Source organism: Podarcis bocagei, assembly GCF_964188305.1.
Source record: "Podarcis bocagei genome assembly, chromosome: 6".
Classification (NCBI taxonomy): Eukaryota; Metazoa; Chordata; class Lepidosauria; order Squamata; family Lacertidae; genus Podarcis; species Podarcis bocagei.
This window is the reverse complement of record NC_138130.1, coordinates 76,317,136-76,332,059: the sequence shown is the minus strand read 5'-3', so window position 1 is coordinate 76,332,059 and position 14,924 is coordinate 76,317,136. Positions and strand designations below refer to the sequence as shown.

General features: G+C 44.1%; 1 protein-coding gene across 1 annotated transcript in view; it reads left to right on the top strand.

The window, feature by feature from the left end:
* LSAMP (limbic system associated membrane protein) overlaps positions 1–14,924 on the top strand; it is a gene marked incomplete at its 5' end in the record, with an annotated part of 261,058 nt that overhangs the window by 98,340 nt on the left and 147,794 nt on the right. The gene's annotated exons all lie outside the window — the stretch shown is intronic.

The window sequence follows — 14,924 nt, the reverse complement described above, 5'->3', positions numbered from 1 at the left end:
AGAGAGACTGAGTGTTAGAGATCATGTGTAGAGATAAGGTTGCTGCTAAGGGCAGCTGCAGATACTCAGTGCAGTGCAGCATTTATTTATGCTTAGACCTATTAAGCTCTGTATATAGTTTGTATAGTTGTAGATACAATAAAGAAGATATTCTACAGAGCTGCTCTCTGAGTTGTTTATATACTCAGACTCTGCTGTACTCTGCTGTGCGACGACTGTCTTTTTGTTGGAGTGAATCCGGTGCTCACAACTCTAAGCTGTGAGTCCACAGCACTTTGACCTGTTCATGTGCAGAAGGTGGTCTCTGGAAGTGCTACCCAGCTCGCCTAGCCCAGTTGGGGCTGAAGTGGATTAGTCCAGTTGGTGGCACTGGCTCAAGGGCGATGCTGACAGAGGTCCCCTTACCTTTGTGTATGCCTACCAAATGTGGTGAAGGCAGATATCAGGCGATGGTAGCAATTCCTGAATGTATGCAATAGTAGTTCGCCATGGCAGGATACCTTGAACCCGCTCAGGGATTTTCAGGTTCATGCTGGTGCTGCTGGATCTTTGCCCTTTGGTTTTTATTTCAAGGGCTGCTGGTGTGCAAAGCTATGGCCTCAAGCCTGGTGTGGTGAGGCAATCATGTGACATAACTTTTCTTGAGTTTTCCCCATTGTAGTAGCAGTTCACATGTGGCCCGAGGAGTTCAGTGACCATCGGATCTGCTTTTGGTCTGATAACCAGGTGGTGTTGAGCGTCTTGGCAAAACAGTCCTCATGCTGTAGCACAGTCTCTGCCCCTCCGCGCATGCTTTCGAGCTGCGCCACTTAAGGTTTAATATTGTGCTTTCTACTCTCCAAATTACGCTGACACTATCCGATTTTCAGATGAAGCGCTTCAGATCCTGGGCTCCAGACTCAGCTATTGCCAGACTTTTCCAGTCTTGTGGCATTTTGACAACAATTAGTAATTTCAGAGAGCGGCAGCTTCCATTTCCCCTTCTGCTTTTACCTCTTATGGGAAGGCCTGGATGGATTTCTTAGCCTTAAGCTGGCAGTTCTTGGCCATTCGGAAGAATTTGCCCCCATCCTCTGAGCAGATCCTGCAGTATTTGGTCCACCTGCTGCAGATTGGGCATGCGGTTATAACTATCCGAATTCAGTCCGCTGCAATGTCTGTTTCATTGAAGCTTTATTTTTTCAGAGACCCTTGTATAAAGTTTGCAGTGCGCAGGGCCTTGGAAGGTTGGAATAGGCTCCAACCTCATAGGACAGTGGGCAGGAAGTCGGTCAATTTTTACCTATGCAGTATCTGCAACAAGTTAAAACTTGTCTGCGGGTTAAAGATCAAGGTGAGACTCCTTTCAGTAGTCCATTGCATTTTCGCACTGAGGGTTGGGGAAATGGTTGTTGGAGCCAGCACGGGGCCGAGATTCTGGAGGCTTATTGCTTCAGGACTTTTCCTTATCCTTTGGAGCTTGTCATTAGAGCTGGTAACTCTAAAACAGACTTAGTGGGCAGGAGTGCCACAATCAGGCTTCCCGCCACAGGTGAGGAGGGCCCTTGCCCGGTTATGGATAACAGAATATTTGGCTTTTTATTCCCTGGGGGCTGGCCCGCTCCTAGTGCATGAAAATGGGTTCCCGTTAGCCCGGCATCAATGTGCTTACGTCGTGCACCAGTTATTAGAGCCTGCGGCTTGCTTACCGCTGAACACTCCTCATTCCTTACGATTAGGTGCTGCTGCAAAGGCTGCACACTGGGGGCCTGTCAGTAGACAGGATTGTGAATACGGGTCATTGGAAGTCTGACGCTGACAAGGATTATATCAGGAAGTGTCACAGTGATGTCTGTGCTGATGCTTGTCTGTTGTTTCCTTTTTTCATAGGAGCAGCTGTGCACATTTGGGCCACAGCATTGTACACTAGGCTGGCAAGCATGTTGACGGGTTTGGACTGGGGCGTCATCTCAGTCTTCCTGCCCATGTGAACATATACTGGATGTCCAGATGGGGAATGCTTTGGGAGGAGATCCTTCCTTTGGTGCGGTCGAGTGTGACCTGTGCAGGTCCTCCCGCAGTGCTGGTGGTACAGCTGGGCGAGAATGTTTGCTGTCTTCCTCCAGCATAAGTTTGCATTCCTGCATGCAAGAGGGCTTGGATTGAGTTGATGGCAGCTCTCCCTGGACTCAAAATAATTTAAGGCATTGGTTCAAGGTGGTCTGGAGGGGGGTGGGAGCACCTGTCCCCTCCAATGCGCAAAGATGTTCCATTAAGGGAATCCAAGGATTTGCCATGCTTTTGTCGACCCCTTTTGAGGGGTAGGGCCATGCAAGAGTCCCTGGGAGCATTTGGGGTGAGCTTGAGTCTGATCCTGGTTCATTCCTCCCCCATGCTGTTTATTGGAACTGACGATATGGTGGGGCCCAGTCGTCAGTGCTGCCCTGCTGAGGTCAGGTGCAGCTAGTCGGGAACCAATGCCTAGACAAACTACCACCGAGCAGGCCAGAAAGCATGTTAATAAGGCGGTGGATAATAGAATAAAATAAATAAAGTGAATAAAATAACAAATAAAATAAAATAGGTCCTTGCTTTAGGTGGTTCTGTAATATTGCACCCTCCTAATTTTCTTCAAGGCTGTTCCCCTCTTTAGGGCAGATGGGGTGCATCTTTCCCCTATGGGGAACGACACCTGGCGGGATGCGATTGCCTTGGGATTCATTGCTCCCCCACAATGTTTGCTGGTACTGACGATATGGTGGGGCCCAGTCGTCAGTGCTGCCCTGCTGAGGTCAGGTGCAGCTAGTCAGGAACCAATGCCTAGACAAACGTACCACCAAGAAGGCCGGAAAGCATGTTAATAAGGCAGTGGAAATAAAATACAGGTCGTTGGAAATCGAATGCATTCAAAGATTATGTTCGTTAACATTATTGGTGTCTTACAATTTTTGCTTGTTTCATCTTATTTATCAGGTTTAGCGGTGACCCGTGTTTGGATTGTGGGGCACAGTATCGTCCATTGGGCTGGCGTCGCAGCACGGCAATCTGGATTGGGTCCAGATTTCGGCTTTCCTCCACATATTCGCTTGTCTTGGCTGTCCAGACGTGGGATGTGCTGGTCGGAGTTCCTGCCAAGTATCCGGAGGCAGTTGCTCTTGGAGGGGCCGCCAGCTGCTATTGTGGTGCAGCTTGGTGAGAACGACCTGGTGCCCATGGACTGTTTGTCACTACGTGCTGCAATTTTGGGTGACCTGGAGACGCTGCGTGCAATGGTGCCGACAGCGAAAAATTTTTGGTCAAAGCTTTTGCAACGCTGCGTTTGGAAGGGCAGTCGTTGCCCGGCTGCCACTGAAAGGGCCCGAAAACGCATCAATTCTGCTGTGGTCAAAAAAGTTTTGGAGCTGGTGGCGATGCAATTTCCCACCCCGAGATTCTTTTTGAGAGGCCATCCTTTTTCCAAGCTGATGGCATGCACCTTTCCGCTTCAGGGAATGAGGCTTGGATTGGTGCGGTGGTGACCAAGCTGAGGTCTTGGTTGGGGCTGTGAGTGGTTTGGCGGTGAGCTGAGGGCTCCATGGCGGTTAGGCACTGGTTAAATTGGTGCTTGGAGGGGTAAGTGCCTACCCCTCCAAATGATGCGAATGGGAATTCCGTTAAAGGAAATCCAGGGGCTTGCCATTCTTTCGTCCTTGTCCCCGGAGTCGGACTTGGGCCGTGCAAGCCCCACAGGAACATGAGGGTGAGAAGTAATGGTCTGGTGCCCAGCTTTATTTCTCACCCAATACTTGTTTCCCACGCTGGCTTCCGCTGGTATCCGGAAGGCCAGCTCTGTCCCTGAGGGCAAGGACAGATAGTCGGAACCAGTGCCTAAGCAACCACTCACATTTTTGTATTTGAATAAAGTTGTGGCCAAAATTATGCCAAAAACCTTAAACAAAAATTGATGTGTGAAGTGTGAATTATTGGGGGGCTACTGTGACTCAACACGCAAAGCGTGTTCTCCCTAGCAGAGAGCACGTGTTGCGGTTGGGAACAGGCCACCCTCCAGTGACTAGGCAAATTTAGTTGAATCCCGGCCATTTAAATGGTTAAACTGGGTTGCTGGGGTGTTTTGATTGTTGCCAATTTGGAGGAGGGGTCAGAGTCTATATATACAGGGGCCAGACGTTGGCACGGCCTCTTGGCCGTTTTGCATCGGATCACCCGCCCTCCCTCCCTTTAATAGGGGGGTTTTTTATTTAAGCTGATCGCTTGACCTTGCTATGCCTGTCATGGTGTCGTTCGCCTTGGTGCGGGGGCACGGTAGGAATTTTGCCATCTGGCTGATTGGCTGGTGCCATTTGGTTTTTGCCTACTGCGTAGCAAATCGTCACAACTTGTAAGGTTGGCGGTTAGGCACTGGTTAAATTGGTGCTTGGAGGGGTAAGTGCCTACCCCTCCAAATGATGCGAATGGGAATTCCGTTAAAGGAAATCCAGGGGCTTGCCATTCTTTCGTCCTTGTCCCCGGAGTCGGACTTGGGCCGTGCAAGCCCCACAGGAACATGAGGGTGAGAAGTAATGGTCTGGTGCCCAGCTTTATTTCTCACCCAATACTTGTTTCCCACGCTGGCTTCCGCTGGTATCCGGAAGGCCAGCTCTGTCCCTGAGGGCAAGGACAGATAGTCGGAACCAGTGCCTAAGCAACCACTCACATTTTTGTATTTGAATAAAGTTGTGGCCAAAATTATGCCAAAAACCTTAAACAAAAATTGATGTGTGAAGTGTGAATTATTGGGGGGCTACTGTGACTCAACACGCAATGGATATCTGCCCAGGAAGACATCATTCATACACTCGAATTGTGGGACTAGCTAACCTTCATGTATGGTACAAAAATACTGGCACTAGATTCTCCAGCAGGGACTTTGAATTACACAGGAAGAACAGCCTTTGCAAACTGAGGGACTAGGGACCTTTGAGAACGTGCAACGTGTGACTACTAAATATGCATAGGGGGAGGCAAGAAGCCTAGTTCCTTACTTACACATGTTCAATGTGCTGTCTGTACAAATGCATGTACAGATTATGCACATGTAGGCTCATCTGCCTATTTGAGCGCCCTGCTTAATTTTAGAGGCTCCATGCATGCACATTGCATGTGTATTGGTTTTGAGCAAGCAGAACACTGAATCTTTGTAGGTTGAGCATGGGAACAGCCTCTCCAATTCTACTTACCAAATGCACATATGCATCAACATACAGACACGGAGGCTGCGTAAGCACATACTCATTTGTAGTTCAAAAAAGTAGTTTTCTCAACCTCGAATCGTTCATTCATGTCTTCAATATACTGCTTTCAATAAAGATTGATTGCAGAGCCTGCTGTCCACAAGGGTGGGTGTGGTTAGTTGTTATGCATTTGAAAACACTCCCCATGTTTAAGTTACTGACAGTGTTTTAAAAAAATTATTTCATCTCATTTTTAGTTCATTTTCCCCCTCCTGAGTCTCTGGTTCGTTTTCCCTGTATCAAAGCAGGGACTAGTTCTTTCTAGGGTTCCCCCTCCCACACCCACCCCAGGCACCAGAAAAGGCACTTTAAGCCTTGCCCTGTCAAACACCCCTATGCATGCCTTCCTGACGGTACCCAGGAAGTCCTTGAAAGCTTCTGCATGCTTCTCCCCATTACAAGTTCTCCCCATTACCATGAGCAGCAGCACCCTGAGTCGAAAAGCGACTCAACATTTGCCTGCTAGGTTCAATGTTGGCTAGAAAACATGCTGGCAGGAAGGTTTTTAGGTGTGTTTTGTTTTGGTTTTTTTTTTTTTTTTTTTGGTTGAAACACATACAGGATTCAGAAATAATTGAGCTGGACTCTGAAGTCTCCGAGGTGCAGAAGGAGAGGAAAGACAGAAAGATTAATTCCCTTCCTATTGGAGAACTAAGGCAGTGTTCTGATTTATGACTCACAGGCTTCCCAATCCCTCTCTAAACTGTGCTCTTAAATATGCCCTCATTTCAGGATGCTACAGTCTGTTATATGAAACTAATGAGAAATAGAACTTTATTTGTCACATAGGGCAGCTTGCAGGAGCCCAGAGAGATGAACTGCACTTTTGTTTCTGTTACTGAGACCTTGATCAGAAAATCATGCCTGTTCGATTTCGGGCTCATTCGCACAACCTTTTTTTACATGGGGCAAAGTCCGTATGAGTTAGCTATTTCAGCAGGTCTGGCTTATTGAATGATTCTGCAAGACTGTTTGGTAAAAGGAATAAAACTGCAGACCCCAGATATGCCAATAAACAATTCTGGAGGCCATTACCATAAAGCATAACATCAACAAATGATGCATTTACAGAAATGGGTCTGGGGTTATGAGGCATATAAATCAGATATATTAGATCACAATCCGGCCCTTGTTGTGGCACATGCTGGGGACAGGCAATGGTTCAGACAGAAGGCACTTGCAGAGCAAGGTAGTATTAGATGACCCAAGCAACTAACCCAAGTAGCATGTTCAGAGGAAATGGGATGTTTTCCATTAATTAATGGGAAATGACAGCGGAGAGATGGAGGAAAGCAGAGAAAGGGATGTAGTTCTTTGAGTGACAGTGCTAGCATCCAATCAAGGAATTTACCAGACTCACATTTTTACTTCCAACTGCAGTGGTTTGGATGGGGGCATAGAAAGAATATATCAGAATCACTTTCAAGTTTCTCTGCTCTTTGAAAATATGTCTATCTGGCAGCAGCAGCACCCAAAGAGGGTTCGCATCAATGTTTGGCCATCTCTGTCCCACCAGTGCTAGATGCTCCTGTTTCTATCAGCTTCCACCAGAGCCCCAAGAAATTCACTTACTTTGGCTCTTCTAGATGTTAGTAGTGAAATGCACCTTCTGTGACTCTGTCCTATGCAGTTCCTCTTGCACAAGGGTGGAGAACATATGACCCTCCAGATATTTGCTGGACCACAATTCCCTAGCCATTGGCCATGCTGCCTGGGGTGGATGGGAGTTAGAGTCCAACACTGGCTGGGTGGTCACTGGTTCCCCACACTTGCTCTAGCTCTGTCCACCTGGTACGGCGAGGGCATCAACCTCCTGCTGAAGGCATATTGAATGATCTCTGCTGTTGCACTTCCAACACGGGGGTGGGAATGATGGTCTCAATCCCTCCCCTCTCCAGTGAACACCATTTTGTTGTGTGGGCATGCCTTATGTTAAAAGCCTAGTTCTCACTGACATTTAATAATAATAATAATAATAATAAATTATTATTTATTCCCCAGCCACTCTGGGCGGCTTCCAACAAAACACTAAAATACAATAACCTATTAAACATTAAAAGCTTCCCTAAACAGGGCTGCCTTCAGATGTCTTCTAAAAGTTTGGTAGTTATTTTTCTCTTTGACTTCTGATGGGAGGGCCTGTACCACTTCAGGCTCTGCATTAAAAAGAAAAAGAAAAAACAACTCTCTATTCATATAGAAAACTGGATGTCAAGGATAAGAGTTATACTCTATGTGGGAGGATTTTTTATTTTTATTTTTTGCATGTGCAGAATTATTTAATCATGTGAAGCCCCTTCTCTAATCTCAAGCTCAGAGACAGATTTGCCACCTCAGAGGATTAAAGGCCAGGAACACGGGAGCTGGAAAAGGTTCATTTTGGCCACAGCATTCATAGGGAGCAGCACACTTAAGAGCCGTTGTTAATACAGGTAATGGGGACCTTGGAAAGGCTAATCTATTGATCAAGAGTGATTTCAATTATTCTGCTATTGAGCAGATTCGTGGGAGAGTAGTCAGGAAAGGCAAAAGGGTCCTGGAGGCAAGACTCTCACCTTTTCTGTATTTGTTTTTCTGGGCGTTTGACAAAAATCAATTCCTTGTCCTGAGTTTTCTGCCTGGGACACCAGCCAAGGAAAGGCAGGCAAGCTAGAAGTTCAGACAAGAAGGAAGAAAAGCAAACAGATGCATTGGATGATAAGAAAGCTTTGTGTTCAGCACATCACAGTATGTGCCTTGTGCTTATCCCTTATCAAATACTTATGGAGGTCCAGAGCATTACTGTTGTCTGCCGATGTAAATGCAGACCAGTGCATGGGATTTTCTTTTCTCTTCTTTTCTTTTTTAAAGATGAGGGCATTTTTTGCTTGGATAGTGTTCCTTCCAATCCAACTAGAGAGTCTAAACAGGAGGAATAGTCCTAACTGAAGCCAAAGGCATCTACCCAGAGATAAATGAGATGTAAGATGGATAAAGCAGATGGACATGTCATTTCAAGCCGGTGGGTCAATGCTAGGAAATCCATCTGTAGCAGTTGAAGAAAAAAGGTGACTGATGGAGCAGCAAGGATAGGAATAAAGTTCAAGGTGCAAAGAAGATAGTTATTAGGGATAGAGAGATCAGCCTAATTCTGTCCCATTTCATTTTCATTGGCATTCAGTCAACCATCTGCTCCATCCTGTTTTACATGGACTTTTAAAAAGAATATATGAAATTAGCCATATCGATTTGCATGCTGTCATAGGGAGGGTTATGTTGTTGTTTTTTTGGGTTGCGTACGTAGTAAAGGGGAGCCACACCGGGGTGAAGGCATCCTCTTTTGTTTCTCCCCATGCTAATTTTGATTTGTTGGTTAGCTATTCTAGTTGGGAATGTTTCCTATACAGCTTGGTGCCAGTGGTCTATGTTCACTCCTGACAGGTCCCTCCAGTGTCTAGTAATGATGCTCCTAGCTGCTGAGAGTAGGTGGCTTATGAATTCTTTGTAGTGTGAATGTACATTGTTGGCTTGTAAAATATATAATGGGACCAGTTCTGGAGTTGCTTCTAACCCCTCCCTCTCTCACACACAAATAAAACTCACTGCCATCAACTGAATGCATCCAGCCATGCCCTGGTCTCCCCAATCTCTCTCAGTGCCAATGAAAACTAATAAAATTATAGATGAGGAACCTATCCATGCAACGCCGACACAAAAGCCCCTCACATACACTATGTAAAAGAATGGAAGTTTACTATCCCCCTTCTTTCTCCCCCGCTCTCTCTCCCCACCTTTCTTCTCCCCCAACCTCATACTGCCTATAACAGTAGTGTCTCACGTTGAATGTAACTGATCTTTAGAAAGAACTCTGTGAATTGAAAACTTTTGTTACTGAAGAAAACCTTTAATAAAAATAATTTTTTTAAAAGAAATTACAAAGCATATATGAAAAATGTAAGCATTATTTGTATTCATGTTTATATACGCTTTCCCAAAATAGATATTTTCCAATGCTTTTCAGTGTGCTTTCCCATAAAATGTGTATTTTGTACACATTTAAACCATAAAATCCATATTTCCATGCATCAAAACTGCATTGCAAAATCTGGAGACGTGTGAAATCCTATTGGGAGTTCCAGTATCTTAAGGGCACCAAACAAATTCCTTCTTCATCTCTAACTCTGAGCAAAGGAAAGGTCAATGAATGAGCACAAGAGGTCTTTTGACAACCAGGAGATAAGACTGCATTCATACTGCTTATCCACAGCAATCAGGAAAAAGAAGACCACAGGCCTTTTGTATAGACCAGAGTATAGACCAGAGTATAGACCTTTTGTCTATAGCCAAGATAGCTAAGGAATCCACCCTAGCACTCAGTTTTCACATGCTGTTGGGGAAGCAACTCTCAGGCCAAATCTAGGAGCATACAATCAACAGATCCGAATCTTTGACACAGCCTTCTGTTGCCCACACAACAACCTGGATGCCTAACACAAACTATGTGAACTAGACAGGACATGCAGGAGTGGTGAGGAATCTGAAATGGAAAAAATATGCATGGCATTGAGAAAATGGATGGAGATTTTTTTCTTCCGCATAATCTGAGGACACCCAATGAAGCTGAATGTTGGAGGATTCAGGACAGATAAAAGTATCGTATTGTTCCGTGTATAACATGCCCCCATGTATAAGACGACCCCTATTTTTTGGACTGCAACAAAAAAAATGGGGTGGGGGGAATTGCACAAAGTTGTTGAACTTTTTTTTGGGGGGGGGAGATTTCCCAGAGTTGTTGAGCAAATCACATGCAGCAGGCCTTGCCGCAGCAACCAATCACACATTCAATCTCCTGCTGCCTGCTGTCACCAATCATGTATAAGACGATCCACAGTTTAGGACTATTATTTCTAAGGAAATAATATCGTCCTATACACGATATTGCATAGTTATGTATGGCCCAACAGACTTTCAAAGAGGTTTTGATAAATTCATGGAGGAGAAGGCTATCAAATTCTACCAGCCATGATGGCTATAATCTGCCTCCACCGTTGGAGGCAGTAATGCTTCTGAATATCAGTTGCTGGAAACCACAGGAGAGGAGAGTGATGTTGCGCTTGAATCCTGCTTGCAGGTTTCCCATGGGCACCTGTGAAAACAGGATGCTGGATGGGCTATTAGCCTGATCCAGAAAGTCTCTTCTTATGCTCATACTTTTGCAATAGCTTAAATTATTACACACCACCCCAAATTCCGAGCGAGATTCCAGGGCTTGCAGGCGCTTACCCAGGGTTCATGTTTTCTTTTGGGAATGATGCACAGTGGAGACTGTGCTGGATATGTGGTTTATTTACATATAGACACAACCAGAGCCTACAAAGGACAGATTCACAGCATTGACACCCCTAAAAGGTCTTGTTTCTGCCATAGCCACAGCCTTGGATTCAAACAGAACTCAGACATTGCACTCAAACGCTGCTCTGACTCTCTCTCTCCAGCTTGCTGCTTTACTTCTAGGTCACATCACAACTTTAAACTCTGGTTTTCTCCTTCCCTCTGTCTGTGAATTGCCCACCCATTAGCCATATCCCACAGAGCATCTTGCTTTGTTCTCCTTACACCTCACCAGGAGGTTAGTCTGACTATTCCAAAAATTAGAGGCCTTGATTAAATTCTGACACTTGCTGGATCCAGGGATTAGAGGAGTCTGGCACACAACTTAACACCCCAAATCCATAACAATACAAACAACTGGTTTTAATCTCCATGGGCTTCTGTTCCCCCAAGACAGAGTTGTAGGAAGCAGATTCTAATAGCTATGAATTTTCTGGTATTCTGAGAAAATAAAATTGCAGCATGGATATATAGGTAAGTGACTCAAAAATTGAAGTACGTTTTGTGATATAATTATAACCTTCTGGTAGAATAACCACAGCAGTGATGTAGTCATTTAAAAGTTGCTTCACACTGAAGACTGCCTTTCTATTACTGTCTTAGTTTTTTTAAGTGTGGCAATCATACTGAGAGAGAAGAAAATCCCACATCTTTTAGCCTTAAACAAAGTATTATCTATTAAGAAGAGCTACAAAATCAGTTTTTGACCTATCCTATGTTTGGATATACCATATTTTTTGCTCTATAAGACTCACTCTTTCCCTCCTAAAAAGTAAGGGGAAATGTGTGTGCGTCTTATGGAGCGAATGCAGGCTGCGCAGCTATCCCAGAAGCCAGAACAGCAAGAGGGATCACTGCTTTCGCTGCGCAGCAATCCCTCTTGTTGTTCTGGCTTCTGAAATTCAGAATATATATTTTTCTTGTTTTCCTCCTCCAAAACCTAGGTGCGTCTTATGGTCTGGTACGTCTTATAGAGTGAAAAATACAGTAGGTATTGCTTGGATGAAAACTGGAACACAGGTTTCAGTATTCACTGATGCTCTCAAATGCCATTGCAATGAACAGGGTTGGTTGGTCCTACCATTAGCTAGAGTGAAGGCATTGCCTAAGGCAACAGATTTTGGATCCTGGGTGCACATTACTTAAAACATGGCTAAGTAATTCTTTTTCGCAATTGGGATCCAAGCTGGCTTGGGGGGAAAGGCATCAAAATGCAGTAGTGTATTTCATAAGAAACAGCAGGATAGATGTGGATTGTGGCTCTTGTCATGTGTACTCTTAATTCCAAAGCTAGTGGTGGGAGGGCACCAGATGTAGAGTAAACAGGAGTGTGTGCATAGCCTGGGTGCCATGAAAAGGCAAAAAATTGTTTGCTGTTTTAATTTATTTTTTATTGCCAGGGAGGGGAAGAGACGCTTGTGGAATTTTCTGCTTCGGGAGCCGAAACAACTTGGCCGGCCTTAGGTTCTGTACTCCTTCACTTGAAGCAGCTGCAATTTGCTGCTCTGCCTCAGGCAGGAAAAAAGTATTGGGCTGACTCATGCTACATCTGCTCTGGGACTTGAGCAATTTTAAGAGGACAGTAGACAAGTCACAGATATAGGGAGGAGGTATCTGAACCAAACTGGAAGATCCAAACAGCCTGGGTAGAAGACAAATGTAATTAAGGGAAGGAGGGGGGAAATAGTGAGCAGCTATCATCAAGGGAGCTTCTTAATTATCAGTCATAGGAGTTATTTCCCCAAGGGTCAGGGAAGTGAAGAATACAAACAAAAGAGTGTTCTTTTAGGATATGGCTAGGGAATTGGTATTTAATAGAGCCAAACAAATGTATGCAACATCAAATTCTGAACTTGATATTATATAAGGGTAAAGTGTGATAATGAATACCTCATACTAACCTTTGCCAGCCTGATGCCAACCACATGTTTTGAATTACAGTCCCAGCTTACACAACTATGCTGGCTGGGAGTTATAGTTCAAAACAGCTGGAAAACATCAGGTTGGCAAAGGCTGTCTTATCCTGTATGTTGCTAGTAGCATTCCTTTTGTATGGTTCTTTCAGGATTGGGGGAGAAAATTCAATTCAAGTTCACATTCAATGGTGAACCCAACCTAATTCGCACTTTCTGAAACAATAGCTAAACCAAAGCTCAACCATCCTTCAAAATGTGTGCTTCTCCAAATGCCATTATCCAACCAAGTAATATGCACAAAGATGTACATACTAGGTTAAAGTGCACATAGAAAATTATATATTCATGAATATATATATATGCAGCATACAAAACTGTATTATATTAGGGAAAATTGATTTGCAAAAAATGTGTACATAGGGCAAAATGGAATACAAAAATGTGTATATTTGAAGAAATTTGCACTAAAATACTGATGATTTCCATGAGGACTTAAAAAAAAAAATACCACAAGCTGATTTGAAAATGTGAAGAACTGAATTTAAGATTGGGAAAAAAATAAGAAACCGATGGAAACTGAAATTGACAGATTCACCCATCTCTAGGTTCTTTGAGAGACACTCATGGCTCATGAATCAGTTCAGATATTATGCTTTGGTTATTTGTGCTTAACTGTTACTTGGTATGCACTTGGTGGTATTAAAGCATAAGAAGACACCAAGTGATCTATTGGATCACATTGTGAGCCAGCATTCTGATTCCAACCACATTCCAGGATGGATTGCATCCCAGGATGGATTAAGAACCAGGACTATTGTAGTCCTCTACAAAGCTCTCCTCTTTCACATCTGAATATGCCATTTTCTATAGGCTCTATTCTCCACATTAGGTTCTCTGTCATAAGGGCAGATAGGAAAACACTAGTGGAAATGGCAGGGATTAAGCTGAGAAGCCTTGTGTTTGAATGCTACCACAGCCATGATCTCACTTGGTTCCCTTTGGAAGTACTAAAGCCCTATTCACTTGTTACCCCCTCCCACTGCATGCATGTAGTGAATGCGTTAACAGAGAATAAAAACATTCATGGAGGAAAATCAATGGAAACAAATCCTGATTGGGTGCTGATCTTTCTTTCACTCACTCTCTCTCACACACAGACAAACACATGCATACACACGCCAAGGCCAGGTTAATGATTTCCTTGGAGACTTCTGGGATCAATGAATGGAGTTTGTTTTAAAGGAATGAGCTTTGTGCTGGAGGTTTTGCAACTTGTGCTAATGAGAGGCTGTCTATCAAACTTAAGTGGCATCAAGTGACTCAGAACAAGAGCTCTTGGGCATTAAATGGTTCCTACCAAATACCAAAGCCATTATCGTGATTGGCTGTTATGGCCCTCTAAACAGCAAAAGTGATTAAATTGGTCGTTATGAAACCCTGAAGATGCATAATTATGAAAAATACAGCTTGAGTGCAAGCGTATTTTCATCTCTAGGCTGCTTTCTATCTCAAAGAGGAAGAGATACCAGAATGTTTTATATGCAAAAGTTGTATTATTCAGAGGTTCAAGGACCAGAAAAGCCCCTTGAGCAGCACAGAAGGTTTACCAAGAGGAAGAGAATTCATACATTGAGTGTGCAGTCACAACCACAGTTCATCTACGGCCAGTGATTTCATTATCATACATGTGATCCCCAGGCGGTTACCCATCCAGTCACTGTCCAAACACAGTGTCTGATTTCGGATGGTGTGGGTGGTTGCCCTGCACAGGACGCTGAGTCAAGGGGGCTAACAACAACAACAACTAGTACCTAATGAGAAGATCCATAAAAAGCAACTGAATCAAAAAGAATTATTGTGAAAATAAGAAATATGAGGGGAAGGGGAAGGAAAATTTGTCCTTTCTAAGAGTGCCATATTACCAAAGTCTGTCCCTGCACAGACCACCTTAGCTTCAACATACCATGGGAAGCTGAAATCGCCGTATTTTACGCTCCATAAGACACACCAGACCATAAGACGCACCTAGTTTTTGGAGGAGGAAAACAAGAAAAAAAATATTCTGCACAGCGATCCCTCTCCTCTTGCTGTTCTGGCTGGGAACAGGTAAAGTGCAGGGTGCATGTTCCAGAAATAAATAAATAAATAAATTCTGCTGCAATGCACTACCACATAGCCTACTGCCATGTACTGCAATATAGCTTGACCACAGTGATTCACACGTTGGCAACGTCACCACTTGAGTACTGTAATGTGTCCTGAAAGCTGCATCTTGCGCAAAACGTAGAGGTTAGGTTACTGGAGCAGTCAACCATGATCATGCATGACCATTACTGAAAGAGTATCACCAGCTACCAATTTACTTACCAGACCAAGTTTAAAGTTTTCT